Here is a 25,167-nt window from a genome sequence, read left to right on the forward strand (position 1 = left end):
GTTAAGCTTTCGTTTCCTCGAGAAAATCCGCTTAGGAAGTTCGAAATTCGATTCCGGTTCCATTTTATCGTATCCCAGGCATAATAATAGCTTTACATTCGTTATTTCCTTCTTCTTATTTTTTTTCTATTTTCTGGGAACATTTATCGATTTTTGTTGTCGTGAGCCGGTTCTGTGCGGAAGGGTATGACGCAGATTACTCCGGAGACGATTAACTCATTAAAAACAATTATTTCGACTGTTTTATCCATAATTTACGTAAACGGTCGCGACACGAGGTCTTCCCAGGGAGGTCACCCATCCTAGCTCTGCCATCGCGCCAGAACGCTTAACTTCATGGTTATGATTGGGCGAGAGCATGTGCCGCTGTTGTCCATCGCCGCCCGCTCCACACGTACTCGAGAGATATAAGAATAAACATCCCACTCAATGTCGGGTGCGATCATACCAGCACTAATGCACCGGATCCCATCAGAACTCCGAAGTTATGCGTGCTTGGGCGAGAGCAGTACTAGGATGGGTGACCCCCTGGGAAGTCCTCGTGTTGCACCCTTTTTCGTGTTTTTCTATTTGTGATTACTTGTTGAAAGACGATTTTCGGCTCAAATCATCTGAATCTCGATCGGGACCAGACAAGACATGTGAAATGAAAGTAGCTCGGGCACTGCCGGATTTGGACAAAATTGTAGGCTAATTTGATTGTAAACGGGCAAACGGACGAGACTCATTACTACGCAATGAGATGACGAGATTTTAGCCGAATTCCTTCTCTAAGACCCTCTAATTTGCGATTTACCGCTTCTGTTAAGCTTTCGTTTCCTCGAGAAATCCGCTTAGGAAGTTCGAAATTCGATTTCGGTTCCATTTTATCGTATCTAAGAATAATAATAGCTTTACATTCGTTATTTCTTCTTCTTATTTTTTTTCTATTTTCTGGCCAACATTTATCGATTTTTGTTGTCGTGAGCCGGTTCTGTGCGGAAGGGTATGACGCAGATTACTCCGGAGACGGTCAACTCATTAAAAATAATTATTTCGACTGTTTTATCTATAATTTACGTAAACGGTCGCGACACGAGGTCTTCCCAGGGAGGTCACCCATCCTAGCTATGCCATCGCGCTAGAACGCTTAACTTCATGGTTATGATTGGGCGAGAGCAGTGCCGCGTGTTGTCCATCGCCGCCCGCTCCACACGTACTCGAGGGATATAAGAATAAACATCCCACTCAATATCTGGTGCGATCATACCAGCACTAATGCACCGGATCCCATCAAAACTCCGAAGTTAAGCGTGCTTGGGCGAGAGCAGTACTAGGATGGGTGACCCCCTGGGAAGTCCTCGTGTTGCACCCCTTTTCGTGTTTTTCTATTTCTGATTACTTGTTGACAGACGAGTTTCGGCTCAAATAATCTGAATCTCGATCGGGACCAGATAAGACATGTGAAATGAAAGTAGCTCGAGCACTGCCGGATTTGGACAAAATTCTAGGCTAATTTGATTGTAAACGGGCAAACGGACGAGACTCATTACTACGCAATGAGCTGACGAGATTTTAGCCGAATTCCTTCTCTAAGACCCTCTAATTTGCGATTTATCGCTTCTTTTAAGCTTTCGTTTCCTCGAGAAATCCGCTTAGGAAGTTAGAAATTCGATTCTGGTTCCATTTTATCGTATCCCAAGAATTATAATGGCTTTACATTCGTTATTTCCTTCTTCTTATTTTTTTTCTATTTTCTGGGAACATTTATCGATTTTTGTTGTCGTGAGCCGGTTCTGTGCGGAAGGGTATGATGCAGATTACACCGGAGACGGTTAACTCATTAAAAACAATTATTTCGACTGTTTTATCCATAATTTACGTAAACGGTCGCGACACGAGGTCTTCCCAGGGAGGTCACCCATCCTACCTCTGCCATCGCGCCAGAACTCTTAACTTAATGGTTATGATTGGGCGAGAGCAGTGCCGCATGTTGTCCATCGCCGCCCGCTCCACACGTACTCGAGGGATATAAGAATAAACATCCCACTCAATGTCAGGTGCGATCATACTAGCACTAATGCACCGGATCCCATCAGAACTCCGAAGTTAAGCGTGCTTGGGCGAGAGCAGTACTAGGATGGATGACCCCCTGGGAAGTCCTCGTGTTGCACCCTTTTTCGTGTTTTTCTATTTCTCGATTCGAAGACCAGATAAGACATTGCTGACATGAAAGTAGCTCGGGCCCTCCCTGCCGGCTTGGACAAAATTGTAGGCTAATTTGATTGTAAACGGGCAAACGGACGAGACTCATTACTAGCCAATGAGCTGACGAGGGATTTTAGCGACTTTCCTTCTCTAAGACCCTCTAATTTGCGATTTTAACCGCTTATGTTAAGCTTTCGTTTCCTCGAGAAATCCGCCTTTGAGGAAGTTCGAAATTTCGATTCCGGTTCCATTTTATCGTATCTCAGGCATAATAATTAGCCTTACATTCGTTATTTCACTTCTTACTTATTTTTTTTTTAATTTTCTCTGGGAACATTTAATCGATTTTTGTTGTCACGTGAGCTGGTTCTGTGCGGAAGGGTTATGACGCAGATACTCCTGAGACGGTGTTAACTTCATCTAAAAACAAATTATTTCGACTGTTTATCCCTCATTTACGGTAAACGGTCGCGACATGAGTCTCCCAGGAGGTCACCCATCCTAACTCTGCCCATCGCGCCAGAACGCTTAACTTCATGGTTATGATTGGGCCGAGAGCAGTGCCGCGTGTTGTCCATCGCCGCCCGCTCCACACGTACTCGAGAGATATAAGAATAAACATCCCACTCAATGTCGGGTGCGATCATACCAGCACTAATGCACCGGATCCCTTCAGAACTCCGAAGTTATGCGTGCTTGGGCGAGAGCAGTACTAGGATGGGTGACCCCTTGGGAAGTCCTCGTGTTGCACCCTTTTTCGTGTTTTTCTATTTGTGATTACTTGTTGAAAGACGATTTTCGGCTCAAATCATCTGAATCTCGATCGGGACCAGATAAGACATGTGAAATGAAAGTAGCTCGGGCACTGCCGGATTCGGACAAAATTGTAGGCTAATTTGATTGTAAACGGGCAAACGGACGAGACTCATTACTACGCAATGAGATAACGAGATTTTAGCCGAATTCCTTCTCTAAGACCCTCTAATTTGCGATTTACCGCTTCTGTTAAGCTTTTGTTTCCTCGAAAAATCCTCTTAGGAAGTTCGAAATTCGATTCTGGTTCCATTTTATCGTATCCCAAGAATAATAATAGCTTTACATTCGTTATTTCCTTCTTCTTATTTTTTTTTCTATTTTCTGGGAACATTTATCGATTTTTGTTGTCGTGAGCCGGTTCTGTGCGGAAGGGTATGACGCAGATTACTCCGGAGACGGTCAACTCATTAAAAACAATTATTTCGACTGTTTTATCTATAATTTACGTAAACGGTCGCGACACGAGGTCTTCCCAGGGAGGTCACCCATCCTAGCTATGCCATCGCGCTAGAACGCTTAGCTTCATGGTTTTGATTGGGCGAGAGCAGTGCCGCGTGTTGTCCATCGCCGCCCGCTCCACACGTACTCGAGGGATATAAGAATAACATCCCACTCAATGTCGGGTGCGATCATACCAGCACTAATGCACCGGATCCCATCAGAACTCCGAAGTTAAGCGTGCTTGGGCGAGAGCAGTACTAGGATGGGTGACCCCCTGGGAAGTCCTCGTGTTGCACCCCTTTTCGTGTTTTTCTATTTCTGATTACTTGTTGACAGACGAGTTTCGGCTCAAATCATCTGAATCTCGATCGGGACCAGATAAGACATGTGAAATGAAAGTAGCTCGGGCACTGCCGGATTTGGACAAAATTCTAGGCTAATTTGATTGTAAACGGGCAAACGGACGAGACTCATTACTACGCAATGAGCTGACGAGATTTTAGCCGAATTCCTTCTCTAAGACCCTCTAATTTGCGATTTACCGCTTCTGTTAAGCTTTCGTTTCCTCGAGAAATCCGCTTAGGAAGTTCGAAATTCGATTCCGGTTCCATTTTATCGTATCCCAGGCATAATAATAGCTTTACATTCGTTATTTCCTTCTTCTTATTTTTTTTCTATTTTCTGGGAACATTTATCGATTTTTGTTGTCGTGAGCCGGTTCTGTGCGGAAGGGTATGACGCAGATTACTCCGGAGACGGTTAACTCATTAAAAACAATTATTTCGACTGTTTTATCCATAATTTACGTAAACGGTCGCGACACGAGGTCTTCCCAGGGAGGTCACCCATCCTAGCTCTGCCATCGCGCTAGAACGCTTAACTTCATGGTTATGATTGGGCGAGAGCAGTGCCGCGTGTTGTCCATCGCCGCCCGCTCCACACGTACTCGAGGGATATAAGAATAAACATCCCACTCAATGTCGGGTGCGATCATACCAGCACTAATGCACCGGATCCCATCAGAACTCCGAAGTTAAGCGTGCTTGGGCGAGAGCAGTACTAGGATGGGTGACCCCCTGGGAAGTCCTCGTGTTGCACCCCTTTTCGTGTTTTTCTATTTCTGATTACTTGTTGACAGACGAGTTTCGGCTCAAATAATCTGAATCTCGATCGGGACCAGATAAGACATGTGAAATGAAAGTAGCTCGGGCACTGCCGGATTTGGACAAAATTCTAGGCTAATTTGATTGTAAACGGGCAAACGGACGAGACTCATTACTACGCAATGAGCTGACGAGATTTTAGCCGAATTCCTTCTCTAAGACCCTCTAATTTGCGATTTACCGCTTCTGTTAAGCTTTCGTTTCCTCGAGAAATCCGCTTAGGAAGTTCGAAATTCGATTCTGGTTCCATTTTATCGTATCCCAAGAATTAATAATAGCTTTACATTCGTTATTTCCTTCTTCTTATTTTTTTTTCTATTTTTCTGGGAACATTTATCGATTTTTGTTGTCGTGAGCCGGTTCTGTGCGGAAGGTATGACGCAGATTACACCGGAGACGGTTAACTCATTAAAAACAATTATTTCGACTGTTTTATCCATAATTTACGTAAACGGTCGCGACACGAGGTCTTCCCAGGGAGGTCACCCATCCTACCTCTGCCATCGCGCCAGAACGCTTAACTTCATGGTTATGATTGGGCGAGAGCAGTGCCGCGTGTTGTCCATCGCCGCCCGCTCCACACGTACTCGAGGGATATAAGAATAAACATCCCACTCAATGTCTGGTGCGATCATACCAGCACTAATGCACCGGATCCCATCAAAACTCCGAAGTTAAGCGTGCTTGGGCGAGAGCAGTACTAGGATGGGTGACCCCCTGGGAAGTCTCGTGTTGCACCCCTTTTCGTGTTTTTCTATTTTGATTACTTGTTGACAGACGATTTTCGGCTCAAATCATCTGAATCTCGATCGGGACCAGATAAGACATGTGAAATGAAAGTAGCTCGGGCACTGCCGGATTTGGACAAAATTGTAGGCTAATTTGATTGTAAACGGGCAAACGGACGAGACTCATTACTACGCAATGAGCTGACGAGATTTTAGCCGAATTCCTTCTCTAAGACCCTCTAATTTGCGATTTACCGCTTCTGTTAAGCTTTCGTTTCCTCGAGAAATCCGCTTAGGAAGTTCGAAATTCGATTCCGGTTCCATTTTATCGTATCCCAGGCATAATAATAGCTTTACATTCGTTATTTCCTTCTTCTTATTTTTTTTTCTATTTTCTGGGAACATTTATCGATTTTTGTTGTCGTGAGCCGGTTCTGTGCGGAAGGGTATGACGCAGATTACTCCGGAGACGGTTAACTCATTAAAAACAATTATTTCGACTGTTTTATCCATAATTTACGTAAACGGTCGCGACACGAGGTCTTCCCAGGGAGGTCACCCATCCTACCTCTGCCATCGCGCCAGAACGCTTAACTTCATGGTTATGATTGGGCGAGAGCAGTGCCGCGTGTTGTCCATCGCCGCCCGCTCCACACGTACTCGAGGGATATAAGAATAAACATCCCACTCAATGTCGGGTGCGATCATACCAGCACTAATGCACCGGATCCCATCAGAACTCCGAAGTTAAGCGTGCTTGGGCGAGAGCAGTACTAGGATGGGTGACCCCCTGGGAAGTCCTCGTGTTGCACCCCTTTTTCGTGTTTTTCTATTTCTGATTACTTGTTGACAGACGAGTTTCGGCTCAAATCATCTGAATCTCGATCGGGACCAGATAAGACATGTGAAATGAAAGTAGCTCGGGCACTGCCGGATTTGGACAAAATTCTAGGCTAATTTGATTGTAACGGGCAAACGGACGAGACTCATTACTACGCAATGAGCTGACGAGATTTTAGCCGAATTCCTTCTCTAAGACCCTCTAATTTGCGATTTACCGCTTCTGTTAAGCTTTCGTTTCCTCGAGAAATCCGCTTAGGAAGTTCGAAATTCGATTCTGGTTCCATTTTATCGTATCCCAGGCATAATAATAGCTTTACATTCGTTATTTCCTTCTTCTTATTTTTTTTCTATTTTCTGGGAACATTTATCGATTTTTGTTGTCGTGAGCCGGTTCTGTGCGGAAGGGTATGACGCAGATTACTCCGGAGACGGTTAACTCATTAAAAACAATTATTTCGACTGTTTTATCCATAATTTACGTAAACGGTCGCGACACGAGGTCTTCCCAGGGAGGTCACCCATCCTACCTCTGCCATCGCGCCAGAACGCTTAACTTCATGGTTATGATTGGGCGAGAGCAGTGCCGCGTGTTGTCCATCGCCGCCCGCTCCACACGTACTCGAGGGATATAAGAATAAACATCCCACTCAATGTCGGGTGCGATCATACCAGCACTAATGCACCGGATCCCATCAGAACTCCGAAGTTAAGCGTGCTTGGGCGAGAGCAGTACTAGGATGGGTGACCCCCTGGGAAGTCCTCGTGTTGCACCCCTTTTTCGTGTTTTTCTATTTTGATTACTTGTTGACAGACGATTTTCGGCTCAAATCATCTGAATCTCGATCGGGACCAGATAAGACATGTGAAATGAAAGTAGCTCGGGCACTGCCGGATTTGGACAAAATTGTAGGCTAATTTGATTGTAAACGGGCAAACGGACGAGACTCATTACTACGCAATGAGCTGACGAGATTTTAGCCGAATTCCTTCTCTAAGACCCTCTAATTTGCGATTTACCGCTTCTGTTAAGCTTTCGTTTCCTCGAGAAATCCGCTTAGGAAGTTCGAAATTCGATTCTGGTTCCATTTTATCGTATCCGAAGGCATAATAATAGCTTTACATTCGTTATTTCCTTCTTCTTATTTTTTTTCTATTTTCTGGGAACATTTATCGATTTTTGTTGTCGTGAGCCGGTTCTGTGCGGAAGGGTATGACGCAGATTACTCCGGAGACGGTTAACTCATTAAAAACAATTATTTCGACTGTTTTATCCATAATTTACGTAAACGGTCGCGACACGAGGTCTTCCCAGGGAGGTCACCCATCCTAGCTCTGCCATCGCGCCAGAACGCTTAACTTCATGGTTATGATTGGGCGAGAGCAGTGCCGCGTGTTGTCCATCGCCGCCCGCTCCACACGTACTCGAGGGATATAAGAATAAACATCCCACTCAATGTCTGGTGCGATCATACCAGCACTAATGCACCGGATCCCATCAGAACTCCGAAGTTAAGCGTGCTTGGGCGAGAGCAGTACTAGGATGGGTGACCCCCTGGGAAGTCCTCGTGTTGCACCCCTTTTTCGTGTTTTTCTATTTCTGATTACTTGTTGACAGACGATTTTCGGCTCAAATCATCTGAATCTCGATCGGGACCAGATAAGACATGTGAAATGAAAGTAGCTCGGGCACTGCCGGATTTGGACAAAATTGTAGGCTAATTTGATTGTAAACGGGCAAACGGACGAGACTCATTACTACGCAATGAGCTGACGAGATTTTAGCCGAATTCCTTCTCTAAGACCCTCTAATTTGCGATTTACCGCTTCTGTTAAGCTTTCGTTTCCTCGAGAAATCCGCTTAGGAAGTTCGAAATTCGATTCCGGTTCCATTTTATCGTATCCCAGCATAATAATAGCTTTACATTCGTTATTTCCTTCTTCTTATTTTTTTTCTATTTTCTGGGAACATTTATCGATTTTTGTTGTCGTGAGCCGGTTCTGTGCGGAAGGGTATGACGCAGATTACTCCGGAGACGGTTAACTCATTAAAAACAATTATTTCGACTGTTTTATCCATAATTTACGTAAACGGTCGCGACACGAGGTCTTCCCAGGGAGGTCACCCATCCTACCTCTGCCATCGCGCCAGAACGCTTAACTTCATGGTTATGATTGGGCGAGAGCAGTGCCGCGTGTTGTCCATCGCCGCCCGCTCCACACGTACTCGAGGGATATAAGAATAAACATCCCACTCAATGTCGGGTGCGATCATACCAGCACTAATGCACCGGATCCCATCAGAACTCCGAAGTTAAGCGTGCTTGGGCGAGAGCAGTACTAGGATGGGTGACCCCCTGGGAAGTCCTCGTGTTGCACCCTTTTCGTGTTTTTCTATTTTGATTACTTGTTGACAGACGATTTTCGGCTCAAATCATCTGAATCTCGATCGGGACCAGATAAGACATGTGAAATGAAAGTAGCTCGGGCACTGCCGGATTTGGACAAAATTGTAGGCTAATTTGATTGTAAACGGGCAAACGGACGAGACTCATTACTACGCAATGAGCTGACGAGATTTTAGCCGAATTCCTTCTCTAAGACCCTCTAATTTGCGATTTACCGCTTCTGTTAAGCTTTCGTTTCCTCGAGAAATCCGCTTAGGAAGTTCGAAATTCGATTCCGGTTCCATTTTATCGTATCCAGGCATAATAATAGCTTTACATTCGTTATTTCCTTCTTCTTATTTTTTTTCTATTTTCTGGGAACATTTATCGATTTTTGTTGTCGTGAGCCGGTTCTGTGCGGAAGGGTATGACGCAGATTACTCCGGAGACGGTTAACTCATTAAAAACAATTATTTCGACTGTTTTATCCATAATTTACGTAAACGGTCGCGACACGAGGTCTTCCCAGGGAGGTCACCCATCCTAGCTATGCCATCGCGCTAGAACGCTTAACTTCATGGTTATGATTGGGCGAGAGCAGTGCCGCGTGTTGTCCATCGCCGCCCGCTCCACACGTACTCGAGGGATATAAGAATAAACATCCCACTCAATGTCGGGTGCGATCATACCAGCACTAATGCACCGGATCCCATCAGAACTCCGAAGTTAAGCGTGCTTGGGCGAGAGCAGTACTAGGATGGGTGACCCCCTGGGAAGTCCTCGTGTTGCACCCCTTTTCGTGTTTTTCTATTTCTGATTACTTGTTGACAGACGAGTTTCGGCTCAAATCATCTGAATCTCGATCGGGACCAGATAAGACATGTGAAATGAAAGTAGCTCGGGCACTGCCGGATTTGGACAAAATTCTAGGCTAATTTGATTGTAAACGGGCAAACGGACGAGACTCATTACTACGCAATGAGCTGACGAGATTTTAGCCGAATTCCTTCTCTAAGACCCTCTAATTTGCGATTTACCGCTTCTGTTAAGCTTTCGTTTCCTCGAGAAATCCGCTTAGGAAGTTCGAAATTCGATTCTGGTTCCATTTTATCGTATCCCAAGAATAATAATAGCTTTACATTCGTTATTTCCTTCTTCTTATTTTTTTTTCTATTTTCTGGGAACATTTATCGATTTTTGTTGTCGTGAGCCGGTTCTGTGCGGAAGGGTATGACGCAGATTACTCCGGAGACGGTTAACTCATTAAAAACAATTATTTCGACTGTTTTATCCATAATTTACGTAAACGGTCGCGACACGAGGATCTTCCCAGGGAGGTCACCCATCCTACCTCTGCCATCGCGCCAGAACTCTTAACTTCATGGTTATGATTGGGCGAGAGCAGTGCCGCGTGTTGTCCATCGCCGCCCGCTCCACACGTACTCGAGGGATATAAGAATAAACATCCCACTCAATGTCGGGTGCGATCATACCAGCACTAATGCACCGGATCCCATCAGAACTCCGAAGTTAAGCGTGCTTGGGCGAGAGCAGTACTAGGATGGGTGACCCCCTGGGAAGTCCTCGTGTTGCACCCTTTTTCGTGTTTTTCTATTTCTGATTACTTGTTGACAGACGAGTTTCGGCTCAAATCATCTGAATCTCGATCGGGACCAGATAAGACATGTGAAATGATAATAGCTCGGGCACTGCCGGATTTGGACAAAATTCTAGGCTAATTTGATTGTAAACGGGCAAACGGACGAGACTCATTACTACGCAATGAGCTGACGAGATTTTAGCCGAATTCCTTCTCTAAGACACTCTAATTTGCGATTTACCGCTTCTGTTAAGCTTTCGTTTCCTCGAGAAATCCGCTTAGGAAGTTCGAAATTCGATTCCGGTTCCATTTTATCGTATCCCAAGAATAATAATAGCTTTACATTCGTTATTTCCTTCTTCTTATTTTTTTTCTATTTTCGGGGAACATTTTTCGATTTTTGTTGTCGTGAGCCGGTTCTGTGCGGAAGGGTATGACGCAGATTACTCCGGAGACGGTTAACTCATTAAAAACAATTATTTCGACTGTTTTATCCATAATTTACGTAAACGGTCGCGACACGAGGTCTTCCCAGGGAGGTCACCCATCCTAGCTCTGCCATCGCGCCAGAACGCTTAACTTCATGGTTATGATTGGGCGAGAGCAGTGCCGCCTGTTGTCCATCGCCGCCCGCTCCACACGTACTCGAGGGATATAAGAATAAACATCCCACTCAATGTCGGGTGCGATCATACCAGCACTAATGCACCGGATCCCATCAGAACTCCGAAGTTAATGCGTGCTTGGGCGAGAGCAGTACTAGGATGGGTGAACCCTTGGGAAGTCCTCGTGTTGCACCCTTTTTCGTGTTTTTCTATTTGTGATTACTTGTTGAAAGACGATTTTCGGCTCAAATCATCTGAATCTCGATCGGGACCAGACAAGACAAGTGAAATGAAAGTAGCTCGGGCACTGCCGGATTCGGACAAAATTGTAGGCTAATTTTATTGTAAACGGGCAAACGGACGAGACTCATTACTACGCAATGAGATAACGAGATTTAAGCCGAATTCCTTTTCTAAGACCCTCTAATTTGCGATTTAACGCTTCTGTTAAGCTTTCGTTTCCTCGAGAAATCAGCTTAGGAAGTTCGAAATTCGATTCCGGTTCCATTTTATCGTATCCCAGGCATAATAATAGCTTTACATTCGTTATTTTCCTTGTTCTTATTTTTTTTTCTATTTTCTTGAAACATTTATCGATTTTTGTTGTCGTGAGCCGGTTCTGTGCGGAAGGGTATGACGCAGATTACTCTAGAGACGGTTAACTCATTAAAAACAATTATTTCGACTGTTTTATCCTAAATTTACGTAAACGGTCGCGACACGAGGTCTTCCCAGGGAGGTCACCCATCCTAGCTATGCCATCGCGCTAGAACGCTTAAGCTTCATGGTTATGATTGGGCGAGAGCAGTGCCGCGTGTTGTCCATCGCCGCCCGCTCCACACGTACTCGAGGGATATAAGAATAACATCCCACTCAATGTCGGGTGCGATCATACCTGCACTAATGCACCGGATCCCATCAGAACTCCGAAGTTAAGCGTGCTTGGGCGAGAGCAATACTAGGATGGGTGACCCCCTGGAAGTCCTCGTGTTGCTCCCTTTTTCGTGCTTTTCTATTTCTGATTACTTGTTGACAGACGAGTTTCGGCTCAAATCATCTGAATCTCGATCGGGACCAGATAAGACATGTGAAATGAAAGTAGCTCGGGCACTGCCGGATTTGGACAAAATTCTAGGCTAATTTGATTGTAAACGGGCAAACGGACGAGACTCATTACTACGCAATGAGCTGACGAGATTTTAGCCGAATTCCTTCTCTAAGACCCTCTAATTTGCGATTTACCGCTTCTGTTAAGCTTTCGTTTCCTCGAGAAATCCGCTTAGGAAGTTCGAAATTCGATTCTGGTTCCATTTTATCGTATCCCAAGAATAGTAATAGCTTTACATTCGTTATTTCCTTCTTCTTATTTTTTTTTCTATTTTCTGGGAACATTTATCTATTTTTGTTGTCGTGAGCCGGTTCTGTGCGGAAGGGTATGACGCAGATTACTATCGAGACGGTTAACTCATTAAAAACAATTATTTCGACTGTTTTATCATAATTTACGTAAACGGTCGCGACACGAGGTCTTCCCAGGGAGGTCACCCATCCTAGCCTCTGCCATCGCGCCTAGAACGCTTAACTTCATGGTTATGATTGAGCGAGAGCAGTGCCGCGTGTTGTCCATCGCCGCCCGCTCCACACGTACTCGAGGGATATAAGAATAACATCCCACTCAATGTCGGGTGCGATCATACCTGCACTAATGCACCGGATCTTATTAGAACTCCGAAGTTAAGCGTGCTTGGGCGAGAGCAGTACTAGGATGGGTGACCCCCTGGAGAAGTCCTCGTGTTGCTCCCTTTTTCGTGCTTTTTCTATTTCTGATTACTTGTTGACAGACGAGTTTCGGCTCAAATCATCTGAATCTCGATCGGGACCAGATAAGACATGTGAAATGAAAGTAGCTCGGGCACTGCCGGATTTGGACAAAATTCTAGGCTAATTTGATTGTAAACGGGCAAACGGACGAGACTCATTACTACGCAATGAGCTGACGAGATTTTAGCCGAATTCCTTCTCTAAGACCCTCTAATGTGCGATTTACCGCTTCTGTAAGCTTTCGTTTTCTCGAGAAATCAGCTTAGGAAGTTCGAAATTCGATTCCGGTTCCATTTTATCGTATCCGAGGCATAATAATAGCTTTACATTCGTTATTTCCTTCTTCTTATTTTTTTTCTATTTTCTGGGAACATTTATCGATTTTTGTTGTCGTGAGCCGGTTCTGTGCGGAAGGGTATGACGCAGATTACTCCGGAGACGGTTAACTCATTAAAAACAATTATTTCGACTGTTTTATCCATAATTTACGTAAACGGTCGCGATACGAGGTCTTCCCAGGGAGGTCACCCATCCTAGCTATGCCATCGCGCTAGAACGCTTAACTTCATGGTTATGATTGGGCGAGAGCAGTGCCGCGTGTTGTCCATCGCCGCCCGCTCCACACGTACTCGAGTGATATAAGAATAAACATCCCACTCAATGTCTGGTGCGATCATACCAGCACTAATGCACCGGATCCCATCAAAACTCCGAAGTTAAGCGTGCTTGGGCGAGAGCAGTACTAGGATGGGTGACCCCTTGGGAAGTCCTCGTGTTGCACCCTTTTCGTGTTTTTCTATTTTTGATTACTTGTTGACAGACGATTTTCGGCTCAAATCATCTGAATCTCGATCGGGACCAGATAAGACATGTTAAATGAAAGTAGCTTGGGCACTGCCGGATTTGGACAAAATTGTAGGCTAATTTGATTGTAAACAGGCAAACGGACGAGACTCATTACTACGCAATGAGCTGACGAGATTTTAGTCGAATTCCTTCTCTAAGACCCTCTAATTTGCGATTTACCGCTTCTGTTAAGCTCTCGTTTCCTCGATAAATCCTCTTAGGAAGTTCGAAATTCGATTGCGGTTCCATTTTATCGTATCCCAGGCATAATAATAGCTTTACATTCGTTATTTCCTTCTTCTTATTTTTTTTCTATTTTCGGGGAACATTTTTCGATTTTTGTTGTCGTGAGCCGGTTCTGTGCGGAAGGGTATGACGCAGATTACACCGGAGACGGTTAACTCATTAAAATAATTATTTCCACTATTTTATCCATAATTTAAGTAAACGGTAGCGACACGAGGTCTTCCCAGGGTGGTCACCCATCCTAGCTCTGCCATCGCGCCAGAACGCTTAACTTCATGGTTATGATTGGGCGAGAGCAGTGCCGCGTGTTGTCCATCGCCGCCCGCTCCAAACGTACTCGAGGGATATAAGAATAAACATCCCACTTAATGTCCGGTGCTATCATACCAGCACTAATGCACCGGATCCCATCAGAACTTCGAAGTTAAGCGTGCTTGGGCGAGAGGAATACTAGGATGGGTGACCCCCTAAAAAGTCCTCGTGTTCCACCCTTTTTTCGTGTTTTTTCTATTTTCTGGGAACATTTATCGATTTTTGTTGTCGTGAGCCGGTTTTGTGCGGAAGGGTATGACGCAGATTACACCGGAGACGGTTAACTCATTAAAATAATTATTTCGACTGTTTTATCCATAATTTACGTAAACGGTCGCGACACGAGGTCTTCCCAGGGAGGTCACCCACCTACCTCTGCCATCGCGCCAGAACGCTTAACTTCATGGTTATGATTGGGCGAGAGCAGTGCCGCGTGTTGTCCATCGCCGCCCGCTCCACACGTACTCGAGGGATACAAGAATAAACACCCTCCAAAAGACTTGAAAACGAAATATCAGTATGCCACTCATTGTCGGTTGCGATCATACCAGCACTAATGCACCGGATCCCATCAAAACTCCGTTGTTAAGCGTGCTTGGACGAGAGCAGTACTAGGATGGGTGACCCCATGGGAAGTCCTCGTGTTGCACCCCTTTTCGTGTTTTTCTATTTTTGATTACTTGTTGACAGACGATTTCCGGCTCCAATCAACTGAATCTCGATCGGGACCAGATAAGACATGTGAAATGAAAATAGTAGCTCGGGCACTGCCGGATTTGGACAAAATTGTAGGCTAATTTGATTGTAAACGGGCAAACGGACGAGACTCATTACTACGCAATGAGCTGACGAGATTTTAGCCGAATTCCTTCTCTAAGACCCTCTAATTTGCGATTTACCGCTTCAGTTAAGCTTTCGTTTTCTCGAGAAATCAGCTTAGGAAGTTCGAAATTCGATTCCGGTTCCATTTTATCGTATCCGAGGCATAATAATAGCTTTACATTCGTTATTTCCTTCTTCTTATTTTTTTTCTATTTTCTGGGAACATTTATCGATTTTTGTTGTTGTGAGCCGGTTCTGTGCGGAAGGGTATGACGCAGATTACTCCGGAGACGGTTAACTCATTAAAAATAATTATTTCGACTGTTTTATCCATAATTTACGTAAACGGTCGCGATACGAGGTCTTCCCAGGGAGGTCACCCATCCTAGCTATGCCATCGCGCTAGAACGCTTAACTTCATGGTTATGATTGGGCGAGAGCAATGCCGCGTGTTGTCCATCGCCGCCCGCTCCACACGCACTCGAGGGATATAAGAATAAACATCCCACTCAATGTCTGGTGCGATCATACCAGCACTAATGCACCGGATCCCATCAAAACTCCGAAGTTAAGCGTGCTTAGGCGAGAGCAGTATTAGGATGGGTGACCCCCTGGGAAGTCCTCGTGTTGCACCCCTTTTCGTGTTTTTCTATTTCTGATTACTTGTTGACAGACGAGTTTCGGCTCAAATAATCTGAAGCTCGATCGGGACCAGATAAGACATGTGAAATGAAAGTAGCTCGGGCACTGCCGGATTTGGACAAAATTCTAGGCTAATTTGATTGTAAACGGGCAAACGGACGAGACTCATTCCTACGCAATGAGCTGACGAGATTTTAGCCGAATTCCTTCTCTAAGACCCTCTAATTTGCGATTTACCGCTTCTTTTAAGCTTTCGTTTCCTCGAGAAATCCGCTTAGGAAGTTCGAAATTCGATTCTGGTTCCATTTTATCGTATCCCAAGAATTTTAATGGCTTTACATTCGTTATTTCCTTCTTCTTATTTTTTTTCTATTTTCTGGGAACATTGATCGATTTTTGTTGTCGTGAGCCAGTTCTGTGCGGAAGGGTATGATGCAGATTACACCGAAGACGGTTAACTCATTAAAAACAATTATTTCGACTGTTTTATCCATAATTTACGTAAACGGTCGCGACACGAGGTCTTCCCAGGGAGGTCACCCATCCTACCTCTGCCATCGCGCCAGAACTCCTAACTTAATGGTTATGATTGGGCGAGAGCAATGCCGCGTGTTGTCCATCGCCGCCCGCTCCACACGTACTCGAGGGATATAAGAATAAACATCCCGCTGAATGTCGGGTGCGATCATACCAGCACTAATGCACCGGATCCCATCAGAACTCCGAAGTTAAGCGTGCTTGGGCGAGAGCAGTACTAGGATGGGTGACCCCCTGGGAAGTCCTCGTGTTGCACCCTTTTTCGTGTTTTTCTATTTCTGATTACTTGTTGACAGACGAGTTTCGGCTCTAATCATCTGAATCTCGATCGGGACCAAATAAGACATGTGAAATGATAATAGCTCGGGCACTGCCGGATTTGGACAAAATTCTAGGCTAATTTGATTGTAAACGGGCAAACGGACGAGACTCATTACTACGCAATGAGCTGACGAGATTTTAGCCAAATTCTTTCTCTAAGACACTCTAATTGCGATTTTCCGCTTCTGTTAAGCTTCTGTTTCCTCGAGAAATCCGTTTAGAAAGTTCGAAATTCGATTCCGGTTCCATTTTATCGTATCCCAAGAATTATAATGGCTTTACATTCGTTATTTCCTTCTTCTTATTTTTTTTCTATTTTCTGGGAACATTTATCGATTTTTGTTGTCGTGAGCCGGTTCTGTGCGGAAGGGTATGACGCAGATTACTCCGGAGACGATTAACTCATTGAAAACAATTATTTCGACTGTTTTATCCATAATTTACGTAAACGGTCGCGACACGAGGTCTTCCCAGGGAGGTCACCCATCCTAGCTCTGCCATCGCGCCAGAACGCTTAACTTCATGGTTATTATTGGGCGAGAGCAGTGCCGCCTGTTGTCCATCGCCGCCCGCTCCACACGTACTCGAGAGATATAAGAATAAACATCCCACTCAATGTCGGGTGCGATCATACAAGCACTAATGCACCGGATCCCTTCAGAACTCCGAAGTTATGCGTGCTTGGGCGAGAGCAGTACTAGGATGGGTGAACCCTTGGGAAGTCCTCGTGTTGCACCCTTTTTCGTGTTTTTCTATTTGTGATTACTTGTTGAAAGACGATTTTCGGCTCAAATCATCTGAATCTCGATCGTGACCAGACAAGACAAGTGAAATGAAAGTAGCTCGGGCACTGCCGGATTCGGACAAAATTGTAGGCTAATTTTATTGTAAACGGGCAAACGGACGAGACTCATTACTACGCAATGAGATAACGAGATTTAAGCCGAATTCCTTTTCTAAGACCCTCTAATTTGCGATTTAACGCTTCTGTTAAGCTTTCGTTTCCTCGAGAAATCAGCTTAGGAAGTTCGAAATTCGATTCCGGTTCCATTTTATCGTATCCCAGGCATAATAATAGCTTTACATTCGTTATTTTCCTTGTTCTTATTTTTTTTTCTATTTTCTTGGAACATTTATCGATTTTTGTTGTCGTGAGCCGGTTCTGTGCGGAAGGGTATGACGCAGATTACTCTAGAGACGGTCAACTCATTAAAAACAATTATTTCGACTGTTTTATCTAAAATTTACGTAAACGGTCGCGACACGAGGTCTTCCCAGGGAGGTCACCCATTCTAGCTATGCAATCGCGCTAGAACGCTTAGCTTCATGGTTTTGATTGGGAGAGAGCAGTGCCGCGTGTTGTCCATCGCCGCCCGCTCCACACGTACTTGAGGGATATAAGAATAACATCCCACTCAATGTCGGGTGCGATCATACCTGCACTAATGCACCGGATCCCATCAGAACTCCGAAGTTAAGCGTGCTTGGGCGAGAGCAATACTAGGATGGGTGACCCCCTGGAAAGTCCTCGTGTTGCTCCCTTTTTCGTGCTTTTCTATTTCTGATTACTTGTTGACAGACGAGTTTCGGCTCAAATCATCTGAATCTCGATCGGGACCAGATAAGACATGTGAAATGAAAGTAGCTCGGGCACTGCCGGATTTGGACAAAATTCTAGGCTAATTTGATTGTAAACGGGCAAACAGACGAGACTCATTACTACGCAATGAGCTGACGAGATTTTAGCCGAATTCCTTCTCTAAGACCCTCTAATTTGCGATTTACCGCTTCTGTTAAGCTTTCGTTTCCTCGAGAAATCCGCTTAGGAAGTTCGAAATTCGATTCTGGTTCCATTTTATCGTATCCCAAGAATAGTAATAGCTTTACATTCGTTATTTCCTTCTTCTTATTTTTTTTTTATTTTCTGCCAACATTTATCGATTTTTGTCGTCGTGAGCCGGTTCTGTGCGGAAAGATATGACGCAGATTACTATAGAGACGGTCAACTCATTAAAAACAATTATTTCGACTGTTTTATCTAAATTTTACGTAAACGGTCGCGACACGAGGTCTTCCCAGGGAGGTCACCCATTCTAGCTATGCAATCGCGCTAGAACGCTTAGCTTCATGGTTTTGATTGAGAGAGAGCAGTGCCGCGTGTTGTCCATCGCCCCCCGCTCCACACGTACTCGAGGGATATAAGAATAACATCCCACTCAATGTCGGGTGCGATCATACCTGCACTAATGCACCGGATCTTATTAGAACTCCGAAGTTAAGCGTGCTTGGGCGAGAGCAGTACTAGGATGGGTGACCCCCTGGGAGAAGTCCTCGTGTTGCTCCCTTTTTCGTGCTTTTCTATTTCTGATTACTTGTTGACAGACGAGTTTCGGCTCAAATCATCTGAATCTCGATCGGGACCAGATAAGACATGTGAAATGAAAGTAGCTCGGGCACTGCCGGATTTGGACAAAATTCTAGGCTAATTTGATTGTAAACGGGCAAACGGACGAGACTCATTACTACGCAATGAGCTGACGAGATTTTAGCCGAATTCCTTCTCTAAGACCCTCTAATGTGCGATTTACCGCTTCTGTAAAGCTTTCGTTTTCTCGAGAAATCAGCTTAGGAAGTTCGAAATTCGATTCCGGTTCCATTTTATCGTATCCGAGGCATAATAATAGCTTTACATTCGTTATTTCCTTCTTCTTATTTTTTTTCTATTTTCTGGGAACATTTATCGATTTTTGTTGTTGTGAGCCGGTTCTGTGCGGAAGGGTATGACGCAGATTACTCCGGAGACGGTTAACTCATTAAAAATAATTATTTCGACTGTTTTATCTATAATTTACGTAGACGGTCGCGATACGAGGTCTTCCCAGGGAGGTCACCCATCCTAGCTATGCCATCGCGCTAGAACGCTTAACTTCATGGTTATGATTGGGCGAGAGCAGTGCCGCGTGTTGTCCATCGCCGCCCGCTCCACACGTACTCGAGTGATATAAGAATAAACATCCCACTCAATGTCTGGTGCGATCATACCAGCACTAATGCACCGGATCCCATCAAAACTCCGAAGTTAAGCGTGCTTGGGCGAGAGCAGTACTAGGATGGGTGACCCCTTGGGAAGTCCTCGTGTTGCACCCCTTTTCGTGTTTTTCTATTTTTGATTATTTGTTGACAGACGATTTTCGGCTCAAATCATCTGAATCTCGATCGGGACCAGATAAGACATGTTATATGAAAGTAGCTTGGGCACTGCCGGATTTGGACAAAATTGTAGGCTAATTTGATTGTAAACAGGCAAACGGACGAGACTCATTACTACGCAATGAGCTGACGAGATTTTAGTCGAATTCCTTCTCTAAGACCCTCTAATTTGCGATTTACCGCTTCTGTTAAGCTCTCGTTTCCTCGATAAATCCTCTTAGGAAGTTCGAAATTCGATTGCGGTTCCATTTTATCGTATCCCAGGCATAATAATAGCTTTACATTCGTTATTTCCTTCTTCTTATTTTTTTTCTATTTTCGGGGAACATTTTTCGATTTCGTGTTCCACCCTTTTTCGTGTTTTTCTATTTTTGATTACTTGTTGACAGACGATTTTCGGCTCAAATCATCTGAATCTCGATCGAGACCAGATAACACATGTGAAATGAAAGTAGTTCGGGCACTGCCGGATTTAGACAAAATTGTAGGCTAATTTGATTGTAAACGAGCAAACAGAGGAGACTCATTACTACGCAATGAGCTGACGAGATTTTAGCCGAATTCCTTCTCTAAGACCCTCTAATTTGCGATTTACCGCTTCTTTTAAGCTTTCGTTTCCTCGAGAAATCCGCTTAGGAAGTTCGAAATTCGATTCTGGTTCCATTTTATCGTATCCCAAGAATTATAATAGCTTTACATTCGTTATTTCCTTCTTCTTATTTTTGTTTCTATTTTCTGGGAACATTTATCGATTTTTGTTGTCGTGAGCCGGTTCTGTGCGGAAGGGTATGACGCAGATTACACCGGAGACGGTTAACTCATTAAAAACAATTATTTCGCGACACGAGGACTTCCCAGGGAGGTCACCCATCCTACCTCTGCCATCGCGCCAGAACTCTTAACTTAATGGTTATGATTGGGCGAGAGCAGTGCCGCATGTTGACCATCGCCGCCCGCTCCACACGTACTCGAGGGATATAAGAATAAACATCCCACTCAATGTCGGGTGCGATCATACCAGCACTAATGCACCGGATCCCATCAGAACTCCGAAGTTAAGTGTGCTTGGGCGAGAGCAGTACTAGAATGGGTGACCCCCTGGGAAGTTCTCGTGTTGCACCCTTTTTCGTGTTTTTCTATTTCTGATTACTTGTTGACAGACGAGTTTCGGCTCAAATCATCTGAATCTCGATCGGACCAGATAAAACATGTGAAATGAAAGTAGCTCGGGCACTGCCGGATTTGGACAAAATTCTAGGCTAATTTGATTGTAAACGGGCAAACGGACGAGACTAATTACTATGCAATGAGCTGACGAGATTTTAGCCGAATTCTTTCTCTAAGACACTCTAATTTGCGATTTTCCGCTTCTGTTAAGCTTCTGTTTCCTCGAGAAATCCGTTTAGAAAGTTCGAAATACGATTCCGGTTCCATTTTATCGTATCTCAGGCATAATAATAGCTTTACATTTGCTACTTTCTTCTTCTTTTTTTTCTTTTTTCTGGGAACATTTATCGATTTTTGTTGTCGTGAGCCGGTTCTGTGCGGAAGGGTATGACGCAGATTACACCGGAGACGGTTAACTCATTAAAAACAATTATTTAGACTGTTTTATCCATAATTTACGTAAACGGTCGCGACACGAGGACTTCCCAGGGAGGTCACCCATCCTACCTCTGCCATCGCGCCATAACTCTTTACTTCATGGTTATGATTGGGCGAGAGCAGTGCCGCCTGTTGTCCATCGCCGCCCGCTCCACACGTACTCGAGAGATATAAGAATAAACATCCCACTCAATGTCGGGTGCGATCATTCCAGCACTAATGCAGCGGATCCCTTCAGAACTCCGAAGTTATGCGTGCTTAGGCGAGAGCAGTATTAGGATGGGTGACCCCCTGGGAAGTCCTCGTGTTGCACCCTTTTTCGTGTTTTTCTATTTGTGATTACTTGTTGAAAGACGATTTTCGGCTCAAATAATCTGAATCTCGATCGGGACCAGACAAGACAAGTGAAATGAAAGTAGCTCGGGCACTGCCGGATTTGGACAAAATTGTAGGCTTATTTGATTGTAAATGGGCAAACGGACGAGACTCATTACTATGCAATGAGATGACGAGATTTTAGCCGAATTCCTTCTCTAAGACCCTCTAATTTGCGATTTACCGCTTCTGTTAAGCTTTCGTTTCCTCGAGAAATCCTCTTAGGAAGTTCGAAATTCGATTCTGGTTCCATTTTATCGTATCCCAAGAATAATAATAGCTTTACATTCGTTATTTCCTTCTTCTTATTTTTTTTTCTATTTTTTGGGAACATTTATCGATTTTTGTTGTCGTGAGCCGGTTCTGTGCGGAAGGGTATGACGCAGATTACACCGGAGACGGTTAACTCATTAAAAAAAATTATTTCGACTGTTTTATCCATAATTTACGTAAACGGTCGCGACACGAGGTCTTCCCAGGGAGGTCACCCATCCTACCTCTGCCATCGCGCCAGAACGCTTAACTTCATGGTTATGATTGGGCGAGAGCAGTGCCGCGTGTTGTCCATCGCCGCCCGCTCCACAGGTACTCGAGGGATATAAGAATAAACATCCCACTCAATGTCTGGTGCGATCATACCAGCACTAATGCACCGGATCCCATCAAAACTCCGAAGTTAAGCGTGCTTGGGCGAGAGCAGTACTAGGATGGGTGACCCTGGGAAGTCCTCGTGTTGCACCCCTTTTCGTGTTTTTCTATTTCTGATTACTTGTTGACAGACGAGTTTCGGCTCAAATAATCTGAATCTCGATCGGGACCAGATAAGACATGTGAAATGAAAGTAGCTCTGGCACTGCCGGATTTGGACAAAATTCTAGGCTAATTTGATTGTAAACGGGCAAACGGACGAGACTCTTTACTACGCAATGAGCTGACAAGATATTAGCCGAATTCCTTCTCTAAGACCCTCTAATTTGCGATTTACCGCTTCTGTTAAGCTTTCGTTTTCTCGAGAAATCCGCTTAGGAAGTTCGAAATTCGATTCCGGTTCCATTTTATCATATCCGAGGCATAATAATAGCTTTACATTCGTTATTTCCTTCTTCTTATTTTTTTTCTATTTTCTGGGAACATTTATCGATTTTTGTTGTCGTGAGCCGGTTCTGTGCGGAAGGGTATGACGCAGATTACTCCGGAGACGGTTAACTCATTAAAAACAATTATTTCGACTGTTTTATCCATAATTTACGTAAACGGTCGCGATACGAGGTCTTCCCAGGGAGGTCACCCATCCTAGCTATGCCATCGCGCTAGAACGCTTAACTTCATGGTTATGATTGGGCGAGAGCAGTGCCGCGTGTTGTCCCATCGCCGCCCGCTCCACAGGTACTCGAGGGATATAAGAATAAACATCCCACTCAATGTCGGGGTGCGATATACTAGCACTAATGCACCGGATCCCATCAAACTCCGAAGTTAAGTGTGCTTGGGCGAAAGCGCATAGTACTAGGATGGGTGACCCCCTGGGAAGTCCTCGTGTTGCACCCTTTTCGTGTTTTTCTATTTTTTGATTATTTGTTGACAGACGATTTTCGGCTCAAATCATCTGAATCTCGATCGGGACCAAATAAGACATGTGAAATGAAAGTAGCTCGGGCACTGCCGGATTTGGACAAAATTGTAGGCTAATTTGATTGTAAATAGGGCAAACGGACGAGACTCATTACTACGCAATGAGCTGACGAGATTTTAGCCGAATTCCCTTCTCTAAGACCCTCTAATTTGCGATTTAACGCTTCTGTTAAGCTTTCGTTTCCTCGAGAAATCCGCTTAGGAAGTTCGAAATTCGATTCTGGTTCCATTTTATCGTATCCCAGAATAATAATAGCTTTACATTCGTTATTTTCCTTCTTCTTATTTTTTTTTCTATTTTCTGGGAACATTTATCGATTTTTGTTGTCGTGAGCCGGTTCTGTGCGGAAGGGTATGACGCAGATTACACCGGAGACGGTTAACTCATTAAAAAAATTATTTCGACTGTTTTATCCATAATTTACGTAAACGGTCGCGACACGAGGTCTTCCCAGGGAGGTCACCCATCCTACCTCTGCCATCGCGCCAGAACGCTTAACTTCATGGTTATGATTGGGCGAGAGCAGTGCCGCGTGTTGTCCATCGCCGCCCGCTCACACGTACTCGAGGGATATAAGAATAAACATCCCACTCAAGTCTGGTGCGATCATACCAGCACTAATGCACCGGATCCCATCAAAACTACGAAGTTAAGCGTTGCGTGGGGAAGAGCAGTACTAAGGATGGGTGACCCTGGGGAAGTCCTCGTGTGCACCCTTTTCGTGTTTTTTCTATTTCTGATTACTTGTGACAGTACGAGTTTCGGCTCAAATAATTGAATCTCGATCGGAGACCAGAAAGACATGTGAAATGAAAGTAGCTCGGGCACTGCCCGGATTTGGACAAAATTCTAGGCTAATTTGATTGTAAACGGACAAACGGACGAGATCATTACTACGCAATGAGCTGACAGAGATTTTAGTCCCGAATTCCTTCTCTAAGACCCTCTAATTTTGCGATTTACCGCTTTCTGTTAAGCTTTCGTTTTCTCGAGAAATCCGCTTAGGAAGTTCGAAATTCGATTCCGGTTCCATTTTATCGTATCCCAGGCATAATAATAGCTTTACATTCGTTATTTCCTTCTTCTTATTTTTTTATTTTTGGGAACATTTATCGATTTTGTTGTTGAGCCGGTTCTGTGCGGAAGGGTATGACGCAGATTACTCCGGAGACGGTTAACTCATTAAAAACAATTATTTCGACTGTTTTATCCATAATTTCGTAAACGGTCGCGAACGAGGTCTTCCCAGGGAGGTCACCCATCCTAGCTATGCCATCGCGCCAGAACGCTTAACTTCATGGTTATGATTGGGCGAGAGCAGTGCCGCGTGTTGTCCATCGCCGCCCGCTCCACACGTACTCGAGGGATATAAGAATAAACATACCATCAATGTCTGGTGCGATCATACCAGCACTAATGCACCGGATCCCATCAAACTCCGAAGTTAAGCGTGCTTGGGCGAGAGTAGTAGTAGGATGGGTGACCCCTCGGAAGTCCTCGTGTTGCACCCTTTTCGTGTTTTTCTATTTGATTACTTGTTGACAGACGATTTTCGGCTCAAATCAATGAATCTCGATCGGGACCAGATAAGACATGTGAAATGAAAGTAGCTCGGGCATGCCGGATTTGGACAAAATTGTAGGCTAATTTGATTGTAAACGGGCAAACGGACGAGACTCATTACTACGCAATGAGCTGACGAGATTTTAGCCGAATTCCTTCTCTAAGACCCTCTAATTTGCGATTTACCGCTTCTGTTAAGCTTTCGTTTCCTCGAAAATCCTTAGAAGTTCGAAATTCGATTCTGGTTCCATTTTATCGTATCCTAAAAATAATAAGCTTTACATTCGTTATTTCTTTCTTATTTTTTTTTATTTTCTGCCAACATTTATCGATTTGTGTCGTGAGCCGATTCTGTGCGGAAGGGTTGACGCAGATTACTCCGGAGACGGTCAACTCATTAAAAACAATTATTTTGACAGTTTTATCTATAATTTACGTAAACGGTCGCGACACGAGGTCTTCCAGGG

General features: G+C 44.4%; 28 non-coding genes and 2 pseudogenes across 28 annotated transcripts; all 30 read left to right on the forward strand.

Moving 5' to 3' along the window:
• The first annotated feature begins 434 nt into the window (after positions 1 to 434).
• LOC142512316 (5S ribosomal RNA) lies at positions 435 to 553 on the forward strand. The gene has a single exon (XR_012808827.1). It is a non-coding gene; the product is annotated as a 5S ribosomal RNA (ribosomal RNA).
• A 682-nt stretch (positions 554 to 1,235) lies between these two features.
• LOC142513420 (5S ribosomal RNA) lies at positions 1,236 to 1,354 on the forward strand. Its single transcript, XR_012809367.1, has one exon. It is a non-coding gene; the product is annotated as a 5S ribosomal RNA (ribosomal RNA).
• A 683-nt stretch (positions 1,355 to 2,037) lies between these two features.
• On the forward strand, positions 2,038 to 2,156 carry LOC142513810 (5S ribosomal RNA). The gene has a single exon (XR_012809737.1). It is a non-coding gene; the product is annotated as a 5S ribosomal RNA (ribosomal RNA).
• Positions 2,157 to 2,822: 666 nt separating this feature from the next.
• LOC142513899 (5S ribosomal RNA) lies at positions 2,823 to 2,941 on the forward strand. Its single transcript, XR_012809822.1, has one exon. It is a non-coding gene; the product is annotated as a 5S ribosomal RNA (ribosomal RNA).
• Positions 2,942 to 3,624: 683 nt separating this feature from the next.
• On the forward strand, positions 3,625 to 3,743 carry LOC142506896 (5S ribosomal RNA). The gene has a single exon (XR_012805170.1). It is a non-coding gene; the product is annotated as a 5S ribosomal RNA (ribosomal RNA).
• Positions 3,744 to 4,426: 683 nt separating this feature from the next.
• Positions 4,427 to 4,545, forward strand: LOC142507013 (5S ribosomal RNA). The gene has a single exon (XR_012805281.1). It is a non-coding gene; the product is annotated as a 5S ribosomal RNA (ribosomal RNA).
• Positions 4,546 to 5,230: 685 nt separating this feature from the next.
• LOC142514025 (5S ribosomal RNA) lies at positions 5,231 to 5,348 on the forward strand. The gene has a single exon (XR_012809940.1). It is a non-coding gene; the product is annotated as a 5S ribosomal RNA (ribosomal RNA).
• Positions 5,349 to 6,031: 683 nt separating this feature from the next.
• LOC142507129 (5S ribosomal RNA) lies at positions 6,032 to 6,150 on the forward strand. The gene has a single exon (XR_012805392.1). It is a non-coding gene; the product is annotated as a 5S ribosomal RNA (ribosomal RNA).
• Positions 6,151 to 6,833: 683 nt separating this feature from the next.
• LOC142507242 (5S ribosomal RNA) lies at positions 6,834 to 6,952 on the forward strand. The gene has a single exon (XR_012805503.1). It is a non-coding gene; the product is annotated as a 5S ribosomal RNA (ribosomal RNA).
• A 684-nt stretch (positions 6,953 to 7,636) lies between these two features.
• On the forward strand, positions 7,637 to 7,755 carry LOC142507576 (5S ribosomal RNA). Its single transcript, XR_012805830.1, has one exon. It is a non-coding gene; the product is annotated as a 5S ribosomal RNA (ribosomal RNA).
• Positions 7,756 to 8,438: 683 nt separating this feature from the next.
• Positions 8,439 to 8,557, forward strand: LOC142514856 (5S ribosomal RNA). The gene has a single exon (XR_012810732.1). It is a non-coding gene; the product is annotated as a 5S ribosomal RNA (ribosomal RNA).
• A 680-nt stretch (positions 8,558 to 9,237) lies between these two features.
• LOC142507354 (5S ribosomal RNA) lies at positions 9,238 to 9,356 on the forward strand. The gene has a single exon (XR_012805614.1). It is a non-coding gene; the product is annotated as a 5S ribosomal RNA (ribosomal RNA).
• Positions 9,357 to 10,041: 685 nt separating this feature from the next.
• Positions 10,042 to 10,160, forward strand: LOC142514868 (5S ribosomal RNA). Its single transcript, XR_012810743.1, has one exon. It is a non-coding gene; the product is annotated as a 5S ribosomal RNA (ribosomal RNA).
• A 683-nt stretch (positions 10,161 to 10,843) lies between these two features.
• LOC142516107 (5S ribosomal RNA) lies at positions 10,844 to 10,963 on the forward strand. Its single transcript, XR_012811920.1, has one exon. It is a non-coding gene; the product is annotated as a 5S ribosomal RNA (ribosomal RNA).
• Positions 10,964 to 11,648: 685 nt separating this feature from the next.
• On the forward strand, positions 11,649 to 11,766 carry LOC142516176 (5S ribosomal RNA). The gene has a single exon (XR_012811984.1). It is a non-coding gene; the product is annotated as a 5S ribosomal RNA (ribosomal RNA).
• A 684-nt stretch (positions 11,767 to 12,450) lies between these two features.
• LOC142506816 (5S ribosomal RNA) lies at positions 12,451 to 12,570 on the forward strand. The gene has a single exon (XR_012805093.1). It is a non-coding gene; the product is annotated as a 5S ribosomal RNA (ribosomal RNA).
• A 683-nt stretch (positions 12,571 to 13,253) lies between these two features.
• On the forward strand, positions 13,254 to 13,372 carry LOC142513824 (5S ribosomal RNA). The gene has a single exon (XR_012809751.1). It is a non-coding gene; the product is annotated as a 5S ribosomal RNA (ribosomal RNA).
• Positions 13,373 to 14,053: 681 nt separating this feature from the next.
• LOC142511024 (5S ribosomal RNA) lies at positions 14,054 to 14,172 on the forward strand (annotated as a pseudogene).
• Positions 14,173 to 14,526: 354 nt separating this feature from the next.
• On the forward strand, positions 14,527 to 14,645 carry LOC142516954 (5S ribosomal RNA). Its single transcript, XR_012812720.1, has one exon. It is a non-coding gene; the product is annotated as a 5S ribosomal RNA (ribosomal RNA).
• A 686-nt stretch (positions 14,646 to 15,331) lies between these two features.
• On the forward strand, positions 15,332 to 15,450 carry LOC142516503 (5S ribosomal RNA). The gene has a single exon (XR_012812294.1). It is a non-coding gene; the product is annotated as a 5S ribosomal RNA (ribosomal RNA).
• Positions 15,451 to 16,133: 683 nt separating this feature from the next.
• LOC142514879 (5S ribosomal RNA) lies at positions 16,134 to 16,252 on the forward strand. The gene has a single exon (XR_012810754.1). It is a non-coding gene; the product is annotated as a 5S ribosomal RNA (ribosomal RNA).
• Positions 16,253 to 16,934: 682 nt separating this feature from the next.
• LOC142507946 (5S ribosomal RNA) lies at positions 16,935 to 17,053 on the forward strand. Its single transcript, XR_012806181.1, has one exon. It is a non-coding gene; the product is annotated as a 5S ribosomal RNA (ribosomal RNA).
• A 684-nt stretch (positions 17,054 to 17,737) lies between these two features.
• On the forward strand, positions 17,738 to 17,856 carry LOC142515159 (5S ribosomal RNA). Its single transcript, XR_012811016.1, has one exon. It is a non-coding gene; the product is annotated as a 5S ribosomal RNA (ribosomal RNA).
• A 682-nt stretch (positions 17,857 to 18,538) lies between these two features.
• Positions 18,539 to 18,659, forward strand: LOC142506435 (5S ribosomal RNA). The gene has a single exon (XR_012804729.1). It is a non-coding gene; the product is annotated as a 5S ribosomal RNA (ribosomal RNA).
• Positions 18,660 to 19,342: 683 nt separating this feature from the next.
• Positions 19,343 to 19,461, forward strand: LOC142513657 (5S ribosomal RNA). Its single transcript, XR_012809592.1, has one exon. It is a non-coding gene; the product is annotated as a 5S ribosomal RNA (ribosomal RNA).
• Positions 19,462 to 20,528: 1,067 nt separating this feature from the next.
• LOC142508435 (5S ribosomal RNA) lies at positions 20,529 to 20,647 on the forward strand. Its single transcript, XR_012806647.1, has one exon. It is a non-coding gene; the product is annotated as a 5S ribosomal RNA (ribosomal RNA).
• Positions 20,648 to 21,326: 679 nt separating this feature from the next.
• Positions 21,327 to 21,445, forward strand: LOC142508988 (5S ribosomal RNA). The gene has a single exon (XR_012807182.1). It is a non-coding gene; the product is annotated as a 5S ribosomal RNA (ribosomal RNA).
• Positions 21,446 to 22,129: 684 nt separating this feature from the next.
• Positions 22,130 to 22,246, forward strand: LOC142516642 (5S ribosomal RNA). Its single transcript, XR_012812427.1, has one exon. It is a non-coding gene; the product is annotated as a 5S ribosomal RNA (ribosomal RNA).
• A 685-nt stretch (positions 22,247 to 22,931) lies between these two features.
• Positions 22,932 to 23,052, forward strand: LOC142512248 (5S ribosomal RNA; annotated as a pseudogene).
• Positions 23,053 to 24,531: 1,479 nt separating this feature from the next.
• On the forward strand, positions 24,532 to 24,648 carry LOC142508105 (5S ribosomal RNA). The gene has a single exon (XR_012806335.1). It is a non-coding gene; the product is annotated as a 5S ribosomal RNA (ribosomal RNA).
• Positions 24,649 to 25,167: the final 519 nt, after the last annotated feature.

The sequence above is a fragment of the Primulina tabacum genome, chromosome 10, assembly GCF_025594145.1.
Source record: "Primulina tabacum isolate GXHZ01 chromosome 10, ASM2559414v2, whole genome shotgun sequence".
NCBI lineage: Eukaryota > Viridiplantae > Streptophyta > Magnoliopsida > Lamiales > Gesneriaceae > Primulina > Primulina tabacum.